Source organism: Calypte anna, chromosome 2 (assembly GCF_003957555.1).
Source record: "Calypte anna isolate BGI_N300 chromosome 2, bCalAnn1_v1.p, whole genome shotgun sequence".
Lineage (NCBI taxonomy): Eukaryota > Metazoa > Chordata > Aves > Apodiformes > Trochilidae > Calypte > Calypte anna.
Window position 1 is genome coordinate 108,886,754 of NC_044245.1, and position 17,951 is coordinate 108,904,704.

At 41.6% G+C, this 17,951-nt stretch overlaps 1 protein-coding gene across 3 annotated transcripts in view; it reads left to right on the forward strand.

The window, feature by feature from the left end:
* Positions 1–7,249, forward strand: part of DTNA (dystrobrevin alpha) — a 182,392-nt gene extending 175,143 nt beyond the window's left edge. For all 3 annotated transcript variants that reach the window (XM_030446270.1, XM_030446271.1, XM_030446272.1), the window contains one exon: positions 3,764–7,249. The gene's annotated coding sequence lies outside the window, so the exon portion shown is untranslated. The remainder of the gene's footprint in view (positions 1–3,763) is intronic.
* Positions 7,250–17,951: the final 10,702 nt, after the last annotated feature.

The window sequence follows — 17,951 nt, forward strand, 5'->3', positions numbered from 1 at the left end:
TCAAGCTGAAGGGTACTGATGATTTTTTTAAGTGAAGACCTAAGATGTCTTCATGTGATGATGTGAAGGCTCAACTGCCCTGCATCTCTGGTTTTTTTTTTTCTGGAAAGGAAATAAGATTTTAGAGCTGATGGGCACTTCAGTGGCCACTGCCATTTTCAGCCCCCTGCAATGTGGACCCTCCCTTGCCACCTCTGCCCCAGCCTCTGCAAGCCTGGTTTCTTCAGCCTCTTCCTCTTAAGTCAGTGATGCAGAGGCACTGGATGAACTGCTCACATCCATAAGTCATGCTTTACTAAAACAACCAAATGATTCAGCATCTCTTTTTGGTATTTTATGAACAAATACATTAAAAACAGCATTATGTGGACCATTCTGGTTGAAAATAACTGCAGCTTGATAGGACAGTAATTTTTAAAAATGGCTGCTACTTTCACAGAGCTATGTTTTGGGTTTCCTCTTTATTTTTCTCCTTAAATCCTCCTCTTCTTAGTATGTAGGTGTAAAAAAGCTGGAGAAGAACTGTGACTGAGAAGAAGCAGCTTTAGTTTTGTGAATTTAACTCTAAAATTACACAAGTGATAGGGATGGTTTTTGAAAAAACACTGAATGATAAGTAACAGAAAAGAACCTGTGAATTAAGTTACAAAAAAAGGTCAAGAAACAGTTTTATGGCATGACAAATCAAATAAATCTTAATGTGGAATTAATTATGGCATTTCCACAATGCTGCAATGAATTTAGAGCTCTGAGGTTCATTAGTATTCATTTTTTTTCTTGCATTAAAATATCTCTATCCCAATGCTGGCTGTGGAACAAAGAGAAGCCTTAAGAGAATTTAGAATAACACTCTGCACTCCACCAAAGACAAGTCATTTATCCAGAAAGTTTGAAACAAATCCAAATACTTATCAGTGCTATGAATGCGTCTTAATGCATGCTGTGCTTCACAAGCCACTCTTCATTTGCTTTTGCGTTTTATAATGATACCATCAAGAAATATGAGATGTACTGATGTTTACTTAACTCTGCAACTGATCCAATACCAATCCATCTCAGGCAGCTGAGAATTGACCTCTTCCATGCCTCTCATTTACATTTTTTGGCTGAATTGTGAATACCAAAATGTTTCTTCACTTTCCACATTAGTTTGCAGATTTAAGTGAGTTTGTAGATTTAAGCACTGTAGATACATACCTGATTTATTAAAAATATTAGTTTAAAGTGGTTTCAGATGAGAGTAGGAGGTCTTCAGATCACTTAAAGAATCATCAGCAAAGATATCAGGAAAAGGTGGGTTTAAATATACTTCTATGATGTGCAACTTAACAAGGTTCACTCTATTAGTATGTGGAAGGGATGTGCTGGGGTTAGAAATAGACAGGAGTGGCTTATATGGGCATCAGGGAAAAAGATTTATACAGGGCAGATTGAGACAAGAATGGGCTGGGCTGTTTTGCACAGGAATTAGGGAAAAGAGGAAGACCCTCTCATTGAGTCACAAGGTTCAGAGTGGACCCCCTTGCTTTCTAAGCTCCCCAGAGAGGAGTCTGGGTGTAGCTGGATCTACTCCTGGTCCCAGACTCAGCCAGCAGTTCACAGCTAAGGGGGTTAAGTGTAGGTATTTCAGTGTAGTGCTTTAGCACATAAATATGGCTGTGGCGTGATTTGAAATAGCAGTGAATTAAGAGCATTTAACACTATTGTAACAAGTTACAAAATTAAATTGTGTGATTCTCTAATAGCTTAATCAATAAACAACAATCAGTTATAATCAATAGAGAGGTTCAAGTAAAAATCTAACAACAAAGTTTCTAAACTCAGTTGTTCATGCATAGGCACACAGATATAGAGATTAACCTGTAAAAATGTTAAACTTTTGTACCTAATTTTACAAAATGAGTTGCAGTCTTCTGCACCCTAATTACCCAAGAGTCAAGTTATACCAGCCCAAGATGACTTGATTTCCCCCCCTACCTCAGAGAAGTGGTCTGCTACTTGCTCTTTCAATCAGATGAACCAGTTTCCTTTGTGAGACCAGTGTGATGTGGGCCACAGCTCCAAGTCATGCTGGAGAACTCCAAAGAGTTTCCCTCTTTAAACTTAATATTTATAGGATCTCAAGATGTTTGGCTTTGTTCATCAGTATTTTTTTCCATGAGAGCCACAATTCGGATTAGGCAATCTTTGGCAACCTTCAGAGTGGGCCTATGTTCCAAGCAGAAGGAATCTCAGTTATGTTCTGGTGAAGTTCTAGGTACAGTTAGGGAATTCCTGATTGTCCTAAATCACTGGTTTTGTACTAGGATGAAAAGATAACAAATTATCTAGACTCCTGTAGGCAAGGTCAGTACAAGTTGCATGGTATCAGCCTGTTGCCCTTGCTGTTGAAACAAGAGCAATGTTGGGCCCACGGAACTTGTAACTAAAGCAAGAACAATTTTGGCTGATGTTGATGTTGAAACGTGGCTCAGTGAACAGGGAGGTCTGCACCACCACAAAAATGTGCCTCAAAAAAGTTTTCATGAACCTCTCATTAGACTTGTGATGCAGGTTTTTTTTCCGTTTATCAACAAAATGTAAATGCTAGCTCTTTTGTAACTGTCTGATACAAGGAGATACTAAATTAAGATCATCATACCATTTGGCATGCATAGGTATTAAGGAATGGGATGGAAGTGTTTGTCTTTGAATTATTAATACAATCAAATGGTGGCAGGAAGGAGAAACATCAAGCTAAACTACCTGACCTTTCTTCATTCATCAGCTTTAATTTAACTCTTTTTTGCTGAAGTAATTTGCATTTCATCTCTCATATTGTAGACAAGGTTTATGCCTGAAATGAGTAGAAAAGAATTTGTGTCAGTAGGGTTTGGTGTTTTATGCTGTTATTGTCAATTTGCAATGCAAATTGACTTTCTGTCTGAGGTAGTTCAAGAGAAAAAGGATGAGCTCCTTTACTTGGAGAGAGTCAAGTATGTAAATAGTCCCTATGATAAATATGTCAAAAGCAGAAGTTTTCAGTATTACCTGACTGTAGATCCTGACACAGTTCTGAGACAGAGCAGCCCTCATCTATCCACCACTTTCCATTACCCACTAAAACTCTGATGCCTCTGATGCAGGAATTTAAGATACTGATGCTTCAAGATACAGAGGAACACCAAGGAGAAATCAGTGGATTAGGCTATTTATGAGCTAAAGCAGTCGGGCTTATCTTTTTAACTAATTACTTTTCTTTTTAGACACACTAAAACATACCCAGGCAATCAGGGATGAGACATGTACATGTGAGGGGAGGCTGACAACAGTGAGTGACTCTTAACTGAGTGGCTGAACATTTTGCCCAAGGGGAACAATCCATTGGTTTCATTACCAATAATCTATTTATAGAGCAACCTGAAAGGGGAAAATGGAAGGGAAAATGGAAACATCTGCAAATGTGTCAGTACAGGCTGAGTTACCTCAGGGTCCCACAGCAGAGCAGGCAACAGGCTTCTCACACATGGTAAGAGGAGCTTCTAGCTCGCCATGTACCCTGTAAGTTTCTGTTTATAGCTCAAATTCCTGTGGCTCACCTAGGTAGAATGACTTTTTCACTGTTTTTTTCCCCAGAGGCAACCACAAGAATTGGCCATTCCCTCCTTTTTTTTTTTTTTTTTCATAAAGCGGCAGGCAGGCTCTTTACTTGCTCTGCCCATGTGTGGGTGCAGCATCTTAAACCATCACTCTTTAAAAACCTTTCCTAAACATTTCTTGACAGGCAAGCTGCAGTCAGACAGACAACGAGAGCTACGTAAGAACTGATGATGAGGAGAGCTGCTTTCGGACAGACGACGAAGAAAACTCGGCTGCAAACTTCACAGAAGAGTGGAACCAAGAGGTGCAGCATCTCTTGACAAAAAAATCACATAACTAAGTTCTGAGGACGGTAGCACAGTACTTTTGTTCTAACAGTTGTAGTTTGTAGATGTGTGTTTTTGACAACAAGACCTTTTGTTTAAAGCTAACTTATATTAGCTACATCTTCTGTAACATGGCTCATTACCGCTGAGGAAACCAGACTGACACATGTACTGCTGTTACAAAGGATGGCAGTATTAATAACTCACATAAACCCTTTGCACATGATATTGAACCTGTTCAGTTTACAATGACAATACTGTTTATAGCTAGAAATTTGATTTCTGAATACTTTTGAGATTTTAGTAGATCGGTTTACTATACACTGTACATTTTTTCCACGGAAGAAGCAAAATGCTACAATTATGCATTTAACACTGAATGATTATAGTCCTGAGTGTATATATCTAGTAGCCCAAAAAAAAAAAAGTACCAGACTACATTTGCAAATTGTTAGCAAGTCTCTAAATTAAGACTTATAAAAAATGTACTAAAAGAGTAATATAATTAATAATAATAATAAATCCTCTAATTTAGGGCTAATGTGTAACTTAGGAATGTTTCTTTCAAAATAATTAATCTAACAAATCAGCCATAGAAGTTAGTGTAAATATTTTTTTTCCAAATAGATATCATATACAAAAGGTGACATTCAAATGATATAGAATCTAGTTTTTAAATCAGCACAGATCTTCTTAAAACTGTGAACTATGTTTTGAAATACTCGTTGCTAAAGCTGTTTATAAACCACAGGTGCCATAAGATCCCTGAACTGACTGATGTTACATATAATCCTCCATGGTATTGTTTCATTGATGTTTTAGCTTTAGTAAGCATGTGTTCAACAAACCGGCTCTTTCCATCTCTCTGCCCTCCCTCCTCCCTCCTCCCTCCTCCCCATTATGTTACTTTCGAGGCCTTCAGCTTTAAATGTACAGGCTTAAAGTGCGCTTGCAACTGTTTTCTTTTTATTTCTGAATGTGTACTGCCTTAGCCAGCCACCAGATGTTCTGCATGCTCTCTTGGAAATGTGTAGTGAGACTCTTTCGGAGCTGGATGGAAAAATAGCTATCGGTGAAAAAGCACAAGAGAAGCAGTGGGTTTTTGCAAAAGGACAGGCATACAGTTACAGAACTGGGGTTTTGCCACTGGGGTTTAGTGTTTTTTTCAGGTATAAAGGCATTTCAGGAGAAAGGGGGCTTACCTGTGTTTTGCTCTGCTGTGACTACAAACGTACAGATACTCCTGAGGAGGGGTGGACACAAACTAGCTGGAATGTCCTCCCCACAGCATATTGCTTGGAAACAAAAGATGACCCCTGTATGGCACATAGCACTGCCATGCAGAGCAATCCCAGGGGCAGCCAGAGCAGAAGCCAGGCAGCAGCACAGTGCAGTGTTCCCTCCTGGGTGTGAGCTCAGGACAACCTCTGTGCTAAGGTAATTTTACTGCCCAAACACAACCTGGCAGCTTCCAGTACCTGGCTGACCTGAAGTGACACTAACAGCCCTGAGAACAGAAGCATTTCATACAGATATTTCACACCAGCACAGATTGCCTACAGCGAGTGATGAGATACCCATCTAAAGCAGGTTAGCATGGTGTGTCTGTCCTTGCTTTCATGGTGATGTGGATGTGTGCTGCCGTGTTTCTGTGAGATTGCTATGTAGCTCGACCCACTTGTTTGCATGCACTCTCTAGGCTTCTGGCTGTTCCCATGGGCACTGTGTGTTAGGGAATGAGTATCTGTATGAAAGAGCTGCTGCCATTTTTCACTTTCATATTTTATTATTACGTATGCAAGTCTCTTGTCCGCATCTCCTTGCATATCTGGGCTTGGTCTGAGACATCCTAATGCAAACTAAAGTGTCCAGGTATCTTCATGTAAGCTTTTCATTTTTACAATCACTGGTCTTTGCTCCTGGGGTATGGTGCTGTCCTGGCAAGGCAGGGACCATATCCTCCCATGCCCCGTCCTCCAACCTCCTCTCAGGAATGGGTGAGCCTCCACTAGTGCCTAGCACTCCACATTTAAAGCTACTCCAGCGAAGCTGTAGATGTTGCTGTCAGCTCAGGATTCCAGGCAAGCATTTCCTGAACAGAGATAAAACAAGATAGAACACAGCTACATGCAATGGCTGACTAATTCAACCCATGTCATGTTTAACCATACCCTGAGTGATAGATCCCTCTCATCATCTTAATGTCTGTGTGCTCATTATCTCTATGCTTAAAATAGATGCAATAGAATACATCCATTGCAAGGGATTCTGCTCTGGGAGTAAGGAAAAAAGTTGACAGATGAAGCACCTTTCTCTCAGGCTGGTGTCAACAAGGTGATCCCCAGCAGAGCTCTGGGTCCCGTATGCCCTGGAGCTCTGAGATGAAGCACCTCTTACTTGGCTCTCCAAGTATCTATTTTTAAGCATTTTCCAACTGTTAAGCTGGCTGTGTTTTCACCCAGCTGGTCTTTGTCTGCTTGTTGAATATTATTTTGGTTGTGGCTTATGGTCATTAAAATAAATAGAGTTACAGAAGAGGTCCCTGGCGTGGGCCTTTTCTTAACTACGAATGGCCTGCCACAGCCACTCAAATTCCGGGTGGTTTTACTGTCACTGGAGGGAAACCAGTGGTTTGGAATCAGGAGACAGGGATGTGAAGATTTTAGGGTCCTCGAATGTCCAAAGTGAAGGTGGAGAATGGGTTGTCTGTAAGTAGTAATGTTAATTAAACTGCATAAAAAGGTGTGTGGCCTTTGTTGTGATATAATATGTATTTTCTTATATGCATGAGCCAAACTGTTGCATCATAATTTATCATAAGTGTGTCCACCATTACTTTCAGTCATCTTCTCCCATCCTTATTGGTTCTTGGCAATTGCTGTAGATAGACCTTGTAAATACTGCAACCTCGGGTTGCTGTAATCACATTGGTTCAATTCAGCAGACGGAGCTGTGAACAACAAGCACTCCACTGTGTCCTGAAGACAAAAGGGCATTTTTACCTTTGAACCAAAACCAAAACAACACAACAACAAAAAAAAAACAAAAACAACCTATGAAGAGTTACATCTTGAGGCTACTAACTTTAAGACATTTTTAAAACTACTGTACTTGACACCAACTGAGACAGATACAGAGACACTAAAGATGTCACAATATTCATTGGTATTGTAACAGAACTGCTATTGTATGGGTTTTTTTGTATTGCTGTTAAGTATTGTTTTGTGTGTGTGTGTTGGAACCTACTGGGGACATGTTATATTTTGAAGTGATTAAACTATTTAATTGTGTGTCTATATTTTGGAATGGAATTATTTCTTCATTAAAAAGATTTTTAAAAGTAATCTGTGGAGCATTGTGTTTGTGGCTTATATTGGTTTCAAAAAGTCTTCTTCCATGGAGCCTGAGCACAGGGTTTTTTTAATTAGGAAAGGAAGATGTTTCCCTGTGGCACATCACAGCTCTTTTCATCACCCTCACTGCTTCCTCTAGCTGTGCATGAGATCTTCCATCACTTTCCTCAGTGCTTTGATCATGGAGCCAAGCAGCACCAGTGTTCCAGTGGCCCAAGCAGTCTCAGCATTCTTCCTGCTCCTCAGGAGCAAAAAAAAAATCCCTCTGATTTTTATTATCCACTCTGTGTGACTCTCTTTCCTTAGAAGGAACAAAACCTTGGAAGAGCTGCATTTTAAGAGCTTTGCCATACACAGTAGCATACTGATTTTTAGAGAGAATGACATATATAATTGTAGAATGGATCTAGTTTCAACCTCCCTGCCATGGGCAGGGACACCTTCCACTAGACCAGGTTACTCAGGGCCCCATCCAGCCTGGCCTCAAACACTTCTAGGGAAGAGGCAGCCACATCTTCTCTTTTTCCAGTTATACTTTTAAGGTATCTTTCCATACCAGGTGCTGTTAATTATGACTGGTTGCTAACCTGACAAGAGATGCAAAAGCTCTTACTTCAAGCAACAAGTTTGTGTCCTGTTGAAGTACTCCCAAGCATGGCAAAGACAGTCAGGAAGCGATGCCCAGATCACTTTGTGTATTCATGGTGCTGGTGGAGGGTGTGCTGCTGCCTGTGGTGGGAGGCTCTCCTTCCCAGCACATCAGTGTGTCCCTGGCAGCTCAGCACAGCAGAAATGTCCCCAGCTGTACACATGGGGATGCTAACAAGCCAAATAATTACACCAGGGTGGGCTCAGTTAGAAGGAAAGCAGTAGCAGAACACAAAATTATCTTCTGTATACCACATATCCTGGTGCCTTGGGAAGCAGAATGAAAACAGTCTGCTGCCTCCTCCTTCAATGCTGACTGCTGTGGTAACCTATAAATCACCAGGGTTTATTTGCTCTAATTCCCCTGTCTACGTGGTGATGTTCTTCAGTAAAGATGATCATTTTACACTGTAAATTATTTGCCAGATCTGCTGAACTTTACCTCCACAATCTCAGTCCAAACTCATATCTACAGAATTGTAACATATGATGACATATTGTCAGCTCACGAGGATAATTCTGTTTTATCCATGCATGATCCCAAATTGCTGTAATTCTTCCTAACCCACGATCTGCCTATGGCCTTTGGGGAACAAAGAAAACAGTGAAAACTAATTTTAAAGGCAAAAGCTGTTTTCCTCTTTTCCTCTCAGTTACTCTAGTACCTTCTACTATCTACAAGGAAAATTGTTTCATACAGGAAGAAGTACATTTGTTTCATTTGCAAAAGGAAACAAAATATTAAAATAAAAGTAATAAAGTAAAAATAATATTTTTAATTAAAATATATGATAATAAAATAAACGTGGTCTTTAGACGTAGGAATATGGCACTTTGGCTGCATGTCCTGGGTTAGCACAGCGGTGCTTTGGAAGCGGGGGAACCGTAGGGGTGGCTCCTGTGTGAAGCTCCCCTGGTTCCTATCCTGGCTCCACCTCTAGCCAAACTTGAGCAGATCTGGGAAGCACCTCTGCGAGTAACATACTCAAGCAAGGGAAAATGAAACTGCAAAAATAAAAAAAAACGACTTGCAGAGCAGAGGAGGAGGTGAGAGCAATGTCGGAACAAAGACACCAAGGTCGGTGAAGAAGGAGGGGGAAAGGTGCCCGAGAAGAGCTTTCCCCACAGCCCGTGGTGAGGTGGCGGCTGTGCCCCTGCAGCCTATGGAGGAGCGCGGGGGAGTAGGACCTGGCGGATCACAGTGGGGCAGACATGGATTTGTAGCCCCTGAGGTGTCACAGGTGGGCAAATGTAGAGCTGCAGCAGGTGCAGGATCACAGTGAGGGTCAGAGGTGGATCTGCAGCCGTGTAGAGCCCCGTGTCAGAGGAGGTGACTGCTCCCGCAGCAGCCGTGACTCTGTGTGCAGCCCGGGCTGGAGCAGTCTGTGCCTGAGGGACTGCACCTGTGGGAGGGACTCATGTCGGAGGGGTTCCTGAAGGACTCTCTGCCATGAGAGGGACCCCACGTTGGAGGGGGGGAAGGCTGTGAGGAGTCCTCCCCCTGAGGAGGAAGGAGCGGCAGAAACACCGTGTGGGGAACTGACCCTAAACCCTTCCTGCCCCTCCCTGTGCCCTGAGGGGGAGGCAGCAGGGAAGGGATCCGGGACTGGGAAGAGGTGGGGGGGGAAGGTGTTAAGATCTGGTTGTGTTTTCTCTTCCTCCTGGTAGATTAAATTAGTTTTTTTCTTCCCAAGTTGAGTCTGTCTGTGTCTGCCTGTTACTGTAATTGGGCAATGAAAACCTCCCTGTCCTTGTCTTGATCAATGAGCCGCAAACAAGTGGATTTTCTTCTCCCTGCCCCACAGTGGGGATGTGGGGTGAGTGGAGGCCTGGTTGATACCAGCTGGCTCTAAACCATGACACTGCATCAGTGCTGGAGTAGGTGGCCGAAAGCATCTGAAACTTCCTAAAAGTGCCCGGTAGGTCCCATGCAGCAGCACATGGATCTATGGCTGCTCTTCCAAAGTTTTCCTGGGAGCTCTTTTGCTCAGCAGGTTGCATGTTCCCTTATAAGCAGCCCTTAGTAGTTCTGGGTGAAACCTTTTAAGAGGATATCACAGGAAGATGAAGCATAGTCTATCACAGAAATAGGTTAAGTGAGGTTGGAAGAGAAATCTCGTCTATTGTTCCAAGATAAAAAAAAATGCATTGAAGAATTTCATGTGCTTCAGGATCATCCTGTCTAAAACCCCAGATAATCCACAGATTAAGGATTCCCTTTTGCTTTCTCCTGAGTGACTGCCACCAGTTGAGTTGCCTGTGGATTATGGCAGATGTCTCATACTGACAGCATAGCACCAAAATGCCTCCAGCTGCAAAAGGCAAAGCAGCAGAATTTGACTTTGCCTCTCACTAACTTCTCCTAAGCCAATGATGGGCAAGTCCCAGGCTGGACTAAGATCTTCTGAAGGCACTGAGTCTGGAGCTTTCTAGAAAAATCTATTCTGGGGAAGTGACCTTCCAGGACAAGGGTGGGGGATGTGCAGAGGGGAGCAGGGGAATCATGCAGCCACATCACGAAAACACTGAGATAAGATGGCTAGAGCAGCTTGGTGATAATAAAGACAAAAAGATAGGAAATGTGAAAGAGTAGTTGCTTTTCTGTGTGTTGGAAGGAAATGGAGGAGGCTGTGGCACATTTTTTTTCACTGGTATGCCATGTTGCAGAATGTAGTTTTGTATTTAATACAATATAATTTACCAAGAGCAAATTAATTTCCTCATGACTTAAGGTTTTCTCCATAATACTCAGCAGTGGCCAGATGGCAGATGTGTTAGGTCTGCTGCTTGTCATGCTAATTGGCCACCGTAAAGGCCTCCCAGTTAATGTTTCTTCTCTACTTGTCACAGCCCAGCATTGCTTGCAGCCTGTGTCTTCTTTCAGAAGAGAGACACTGTGCAAGTACATGGTCTGCATTGTTGTCTTATTACTGCTGGGTTTGGTTTGGTTTGATTCGGTTTGGGCCCCTCTGGATACATTCCTGTCTGAAAAAAAACATGGGACAAGGTGATTTTCAGTCTGGGGAAATGAGTATGGGTACCTATCTTTCTCAGTCTTTTTCATCTTTGCATCTCTCAGATCTCTGAAAGCTTCCCCTCATCCCAGCCCTCTGACACCTCCCTGCTCCTCCTCCCTCCACCACATGCACCTCAGTGTGATTGCAGGACTTCATCAGCACAAACACCTGGCCTGCCACTTCTGCAGTCATTCTATCTCACATGAGGGTGAAAAAGAGATTTGCCTGAAACCTCCCCGAAAGCAGGGAGCCATTTGGAACTTTTGTGGGGGTTTGGCAGTTGGACTTGATGATCCTAAATGTCTTTTCCAACAAAAACATTATATGATTCTATGTTTTGTTGGGGATCCATCACTTAACATAAAGGAAGCAAAACCAGAGGACTGAAAACAAATTAAAACCCGGCCTCTGTTTTAGTAGCTATTCAGTGGCCAGCTACTGCTTCCCTTGGGAAGCAATTCATTATTCCACTTGTGCTGTGCTGCTGCTAGTAATACAGCTCATCTGCTGGGCTAATGCTGCCAAGCTGTAGGTGGTTTTCCTGCCATGGCTGGGCCATTAGATACAGCTGAGGTACAGCAGGCAGAAGTTTGCCCTAATGGCCCTCCCAAATTGATAGCAGGACTGCATCTACTCAACCCTTTCATAAAATGCAATGAACAGCCATGGAGTGTTTTCCCTGGCAGCTAAAACCTTTTCCAAGATGGAAATAGAGTCTGTGATTTCAGACATCTAACAGATGAAAGAGAAAATCTAGTGACCTGGCCCAGAAAGCATGAGCCAGCCTAATTCTGAGCTGACGTCTCACACTGGGCTGTGCGGTAATTCAATGAGTTACAATCCTTGTATCAGGTCCTTCTCCTCTCCTTTCCTGTAGACTGTCAGTACAGTAATAAGATTTATTCTTTCACCTCTGAATGTAGAACTCAGCCACACAAGACAACACATTTAAAAAAAAAACAACAAAAAACAACGTGGAAAGGCAAGGCTTGAATTTTGCTGAGTATCCACATCGTGGCCTGTTGCCTTGGTATCTACTTTCTCAGAGTTATGAGCTAGACAAGTAACCAAGCTGTTTTAAGGATGCAGAAGAGAAAAAAATTGTTTTGCTCTATTTACTTTGTTGTGGTCATTTGGACATTCATTTTCTCACAATGGCCTAGGAATGTAGATATCCTGCAGAAGCATTTATGTAAAGTATAAAAAAATCAGGTGACAGGGATGTTCACCTGCTAACATGAAGTATCATTAGACATAGCTGGTGGGCTTCAGGCCAATTTGCTTTTAAGACCTGCACCCAGAGAAGCTATTTGCAGTATCAGCAAGACGTGCTTGCAAAGTGGCATAATCCAACTGAAGCAGCACCAGTGCATCTCCTCTGATCAGGGAAGAACTTCTCTTGAAAGGTGGAGTAGTAATGGAAATAGTTGTTGTTTGTGGTCTATGAATTCATTTCATTGCTGTTTAGTGATCTCATAGGTGTAACTATTGTATAACTTCTATATACTGCATGTCCACAAAGAAATCCAAGCTTGCTCCAGAATTTCTGGGTTGAATTCTGGCAAGTGTAGCCTAGCCCAGCATTTCCCTTCATCTAATTTCCCACAGAGGCATGTGGACGTGTCTTTAGCTGCCTAAAACTAATTATGCTCCCACAGCCCCAAAACTGACAACTAAATTACTGTTCCAGAATGCTTACAGAACAAAGCTCAGCCAGAAGTGTTGCAGCTTGATTTGTTGGACCAGCAGCTTTAAAAGAAAAATACTTATGTAAATTTAATTTGGAAATTGTTAGCAAGAGGGATGCAATAGAATGGAATCCTTTTCTTTTTTAAAGGGATTCCACCTTATTATAACCACATTCTGTTTCTGGTTACATTAGCATAAATAAATTGCCAGTATATGAAGTTGGTTGTTTTTTTTTTAGAGTAGACAGGTTTTTGAAGATGAAGCCTTTCTCATAAAATGCAATCCTAAAGAAAGTCAAAAGTATTCTTAAAAATCCAACATTTAGTGAAAGTGTGATTTCTTTCCTCTGTAAAACTGCAAAGTTGTTGTTCTGGAAGCACTTGTTTTCAGTAGGGAGTTGTTAGTGTTAATAAATGGAAGTCACACTGTGAAAATTGAAGATACCCACCCTGGCCAGTCCTAATTCACACCTTGCTCCTTCCAGTGCCTTTCCTTTTATATGTGCTGCCTGAAGCTGAAGGCAGCAAGGTCTGGAATTTCATAAAACCTACAGTCCATGAAGATCTGTTGCTAAATAGGAGTCATACAACACAATCGTGCAAGAATTTGTCTCAACAGTGTTGTTGAGGCTTCATTTGTATGCTTTTCTTTCACAATTACAAGAATCAATATATCTTCAAACTATAGAAGGATAGATAAGAGTATTGGAAACCAGGACAAGGACCTATTGGAGATTTAAGTCTTCAATATGGTAGTTGTTTTATTTATCAATAGGGGTTTAACTCTCCATCTTAGTTGAAATTCATGCTATCTATACCCTACTGCCATGAACTTGTTTGCATGTGACATAGAAAGGCTTGGAAATATAAATCATTATGAATCCAGTCTTCATAGAAGAGGTATTGGCCTGATCCATTATCCATTGATCTAAAAGATAAAGCTCTTATTTTTTGGAATCATGGGGTCAAGGTCAATATGATAGTCTGTTGGGTTGTAGAATATGGAAAAATGTTCAGCTTTTCCTTACATTTCTAAGTAACCTAAAAAGTAACACCCAACAGACATGAAGAAGGAGAAAAAAATGTTGTTTTTTTAAAAATGCAAACCTGCATTCATGGAAGTTAGGAAGAGCAAATGCAGACACCATACAAATACCTATAGAAAATGCAGAATGACATTAAGGTATATGTATTTCTTTACAACAATCATCAGCACATCTGTCTGCCAACAAGTGTTCTGCCTTTCTACTAACAGCTGTATCCTGGCTTTGTCACCTAATAAAGCAGAAATTCAGTAGCATAGTTGTAAAACTAGAAAAATTCAAGAAAAATAAATACACCGTAGAATGAACTAAAAAGACTGGAGTTTATTTTTTGCAGATTAGGGCTTTCCCATAGAAAATAATTGAAGGAATGGAAGAGTCGTGCAACGTTTTTTGTGACAAAATAACCAACAAGCACAGATTTTTGGCATGACATTGGGCTTGAGATTTTGAGCAGCCCTGTTCACTGCATGTAGAGACAGTAATCCTGGCACACTGTGAGCCAAGCCACTGGCATGCAGCATGATGCTCAGCCATCTTCTCCTTCCATCCCCTCCACCACCACAGCTCCCATGCAGCTTTGTGTGCCGTCTTGGTCCTGTAATTTGTGCTGTGTGCCTTCAGGTCTCCAGTGAAAACAGGGGAACTAAAGAGCAGCAAAGAAAAAAAATCACTTTGAAACTATTTTTAGGCATTTCCTTGAGTTTTCATGGGCAAGCAATAAACTAAGACATAAGGGATATTTAAAACGCTGATCTTAAGCATGAAGTCATGCCTAAAACCCAACCATTGACTCATATTTTTAATTCATGGCCCCAAATCATCTTTCTTGCTGCCATTGCTGTATTTCCTCTCCTCATCCTCCTAACTTAACAAGCTGTTCCTTTTCCAGCATCTCCAAGCACAGGCCCATCCCCGTGGCACCAAGTTCTCCTCCAGCCCCCAGTCAGTTCACACAACCTGCGCTTCAGCCTGGCTCATTTCACCAGTGGGATGGTGGAGTGGGAGCCACCTCCTCACCCCCAGGGACAGCAACCCCAGTCCTGCCCGACTGGTCCTGCTTCCTCCCAGCAACCAGGAGGAGACACGATGTGCTCATGCCCATGTGCTGGTTTTGGCTTCAGCTGAAACATATCTCTGTCGTGCACACCAATTAGCTCTCCAGGAGGACATTCTCCACCCTGGCTTCAGGAAACCTGACTCAAAATTTCCCCCATCCTCCCCCCCAGCAGGGTCTGCTGCCTTCTCCATCCCACAGTTTAACCTGATGTTGAATTTCAGCGAGGCTTGCAAGACATGGGATGGATGTGACCTCCCAAAGTTTAGTATTTTTTTTCCCCATCCCTTTTGCTCTTTCTGTGGTGTAATGAAGGCCTTGACTTCCGTGGCTTTGAAGCTGTTCTTCCTCAAGAGTGTCTTTGTTTTCTACATGAAAGATTTACCTCGTCTAGCCTCAAATTCAAATGTCTGGAAAATTGGAGAAATTAAAACTTCAGAGGAGCCCCAGGAGTAAGCAATGAAGAAGGAGAGGAGCTTCCTGGAACCTGTAACTTCTTTGGGCTGAGAATGCAAACTTGCCCAACCTTACAGTCACAAAACTGGTGTGAAAAAACACAGGTGTAAATGTGAAAAAGCCCTTTGTTCATTTGTTTACCTTCTCAGATACTTACTTTAATGCTATGCTAAATGGATGTTTTATGATGCCTCTGTATAAACTTATAGACTACAGCACTTACTATCTGCTCTTGTAGCTGAGGTTCCCAGTGATTAACACCTGCAAAAGCAGAGGAGAACAGATCTGGCTTCATGACTGTTCTGAAGTCACAGAGAAATAAAAAATTGAGACAGTTTTTTTTTCTCAAAAAAACCTGCATTTGTACTTTTAAAATTCTCCAGAAGGAATGATAACACAGATCCACACCATCACTTTAAAATATTTGTCATAGATGGTCACTATTAAAATCTATTTGAATGGCACAAATAATAACACTATTTGTCCAATTTTGTACAGTTTTATTATGAAAAAAAAAACAAAACATGGCAGTTGAAAATAGATATTTATTTAATTATTTTCTAATTTAAAATAGATTCAGATGAAAAACAATTATAGGAGAAAAGTCCTTTTCAGAGATTCAGTGGCATGGCTAAAAGGGAAAAAAGAACACAGAAATGATGTTATAGGAAGTAGCAGTAACTCATTTTAAAGAGAGAGCTTTACAGAAGTCCAAAAGTCAAAACTTCACAGATACCAGAGTCAAGCAGGGAATGGGGAGAAGATGGATGTGTACGTGTGCCCATTGCTGAAGGGAAGTGCAGGGACATGCACGTGCCTCCTGCGTGCCAGATTTATTTTGGTTTTAAAGAGAAAACTTATTAACAAAACCAAGTTGCTGTCAAATGTGCTCTTTTCTGTCGGTTTCTATTTATAATTACCAGAAGACATTAATTAAGCTGAAACACAAATTGCAGAGTATAACCATCAGAATATATTAATTCTAGCAGCTTTGGATGTTCCACTGAAGAACCATAGAAAGGTTTGTGTTGGAAGGGACCTTAAAAATCACCTACTTCCAAGCACCCTGCCATGGGCAGATTCCGTGTGAGGATCTGTGTGAGAAGGGAGGGCAGGTGCCTTCTCCTGGATTTCCATTTCTTGGTAAGCAGGGTGTGGAGCTGCACCTACGCTGCACACAGTGACGTGGAGCAATGCTGTTGCAGATTTACTGATTCCCAAGGGAGAAAAATGACAAACTATTCAGATTTATTCTGCAAATGCATTGCTGCTGGAGGGAGAGGGGGATTTCTGGAGACTGGGAGTTGCTGAAGGATGCTAACAGGCATCAGGAAACACTCTGAGATCATTCTTTCGCTCTGTTAGTAGTTGCACTGGCACTGGTTAAGCTGTTTCAGTACACTTGCTAGACTTGCTTATTTTGTTTGGTCATCCATCAGGACTTTGAAGTTACTTTATCCACTGTCTTGGAATAACATACCAAAGGGTGAGTAAGTGGGTAAAACTTGAAGTTATGCATAAGTAAATAGTTTCACTTCTGCCCAGCTACTCTGCACAGGAGGTGATGCACTGCAGCCACTCTGCACAAAGCTGAGCCAAAGATCACAGTGCACCTCCCTGGCTAGCTATGCCATCCTCTTACCTACACTGCAAAATTGCTTTTATACATCTGCTCTGGTCACATTTCTCCTCGATTAGCTCATAAAGAAACCCCAATAAATCTCCTTTGAATCCAAATTCACGGTTTCCAGAAAATGGCTCAGTCAGCAATGTCTGTGCTCTTCTCAGATGAGGAGAACAAGCCCAAATTACCCACGTGCCTCCTGGCTCTGCCTGTGCAGGGTAGTTCATAGCCCCAACAGCTAAATCCCATTGCACTCTTTGCTTAAACCTTTGCCACAGACATTCCTGATTCCTGTGCAATAATCTTGCATGATGCTTCCTAGCAGAAATAACCATAAAATCTGCTGATGAATTAAGGGCTGTGGCCCTGACACCTCTAAGAAGAATAAAGCAGCTTGTGAATAAGAGCAAGCAAGACTTGATTAATGGGATGGGAAGGTGGTATTAGGGAAGTTTCTTGTTCATTAGTTGATTAAGAGCTCCAGGATCTGTAGATCATATTGCTATCACTGAGGCTTAGCTAAAAGACAAATGAGACAAAGATGGTGACTTCTCTACTACAAATAATTTATTATATTTGTTATAGTAAGATCATGCTTTGTACTAATGATGAAAAATTTTAAAATTCCTGCATAATAGGTGTAAATGCAATGTATACCTAAGGATACCAGATTTAAGAAGTGCTATGACCATACTGTGAAACCAGGCTTGTGCCACATATTGCATGGGCATTTTCCTGGTGGTATCAGGATTAATCTTTTATTATACAGAAAGGGAAATTCATCCTCGCTCTTTATCACAGAGATTAAGAGATTTTTCATTCATCCATGGGGTCGACTGTTGCTGCCATAGAGTACCCACAGACAGGCATGCACCAGCCCTGCTGTGAGAGCTATCCCTCTGCCCCCCCCAAAACTGGAGGTCTCCATGGATAATGTACAGAAAAGCCTTCAGATCTCACATAAAACTGAATTTAGCCAAGCAGATCCAAAGCCTCTGGAGTTTCTGCCCCTTTTATAGTCTCTTAAGACATGCTTTCAGTGTATTTTTAACAAGGGTATTGTGGTTTCCCTGCACTTACTAATATTTTTTCACCACCTCAGATCCTGTTTCCCCAGAATAAGAGACAAAGCTACTGCAGCAAAAGGGATTGCTCACTTT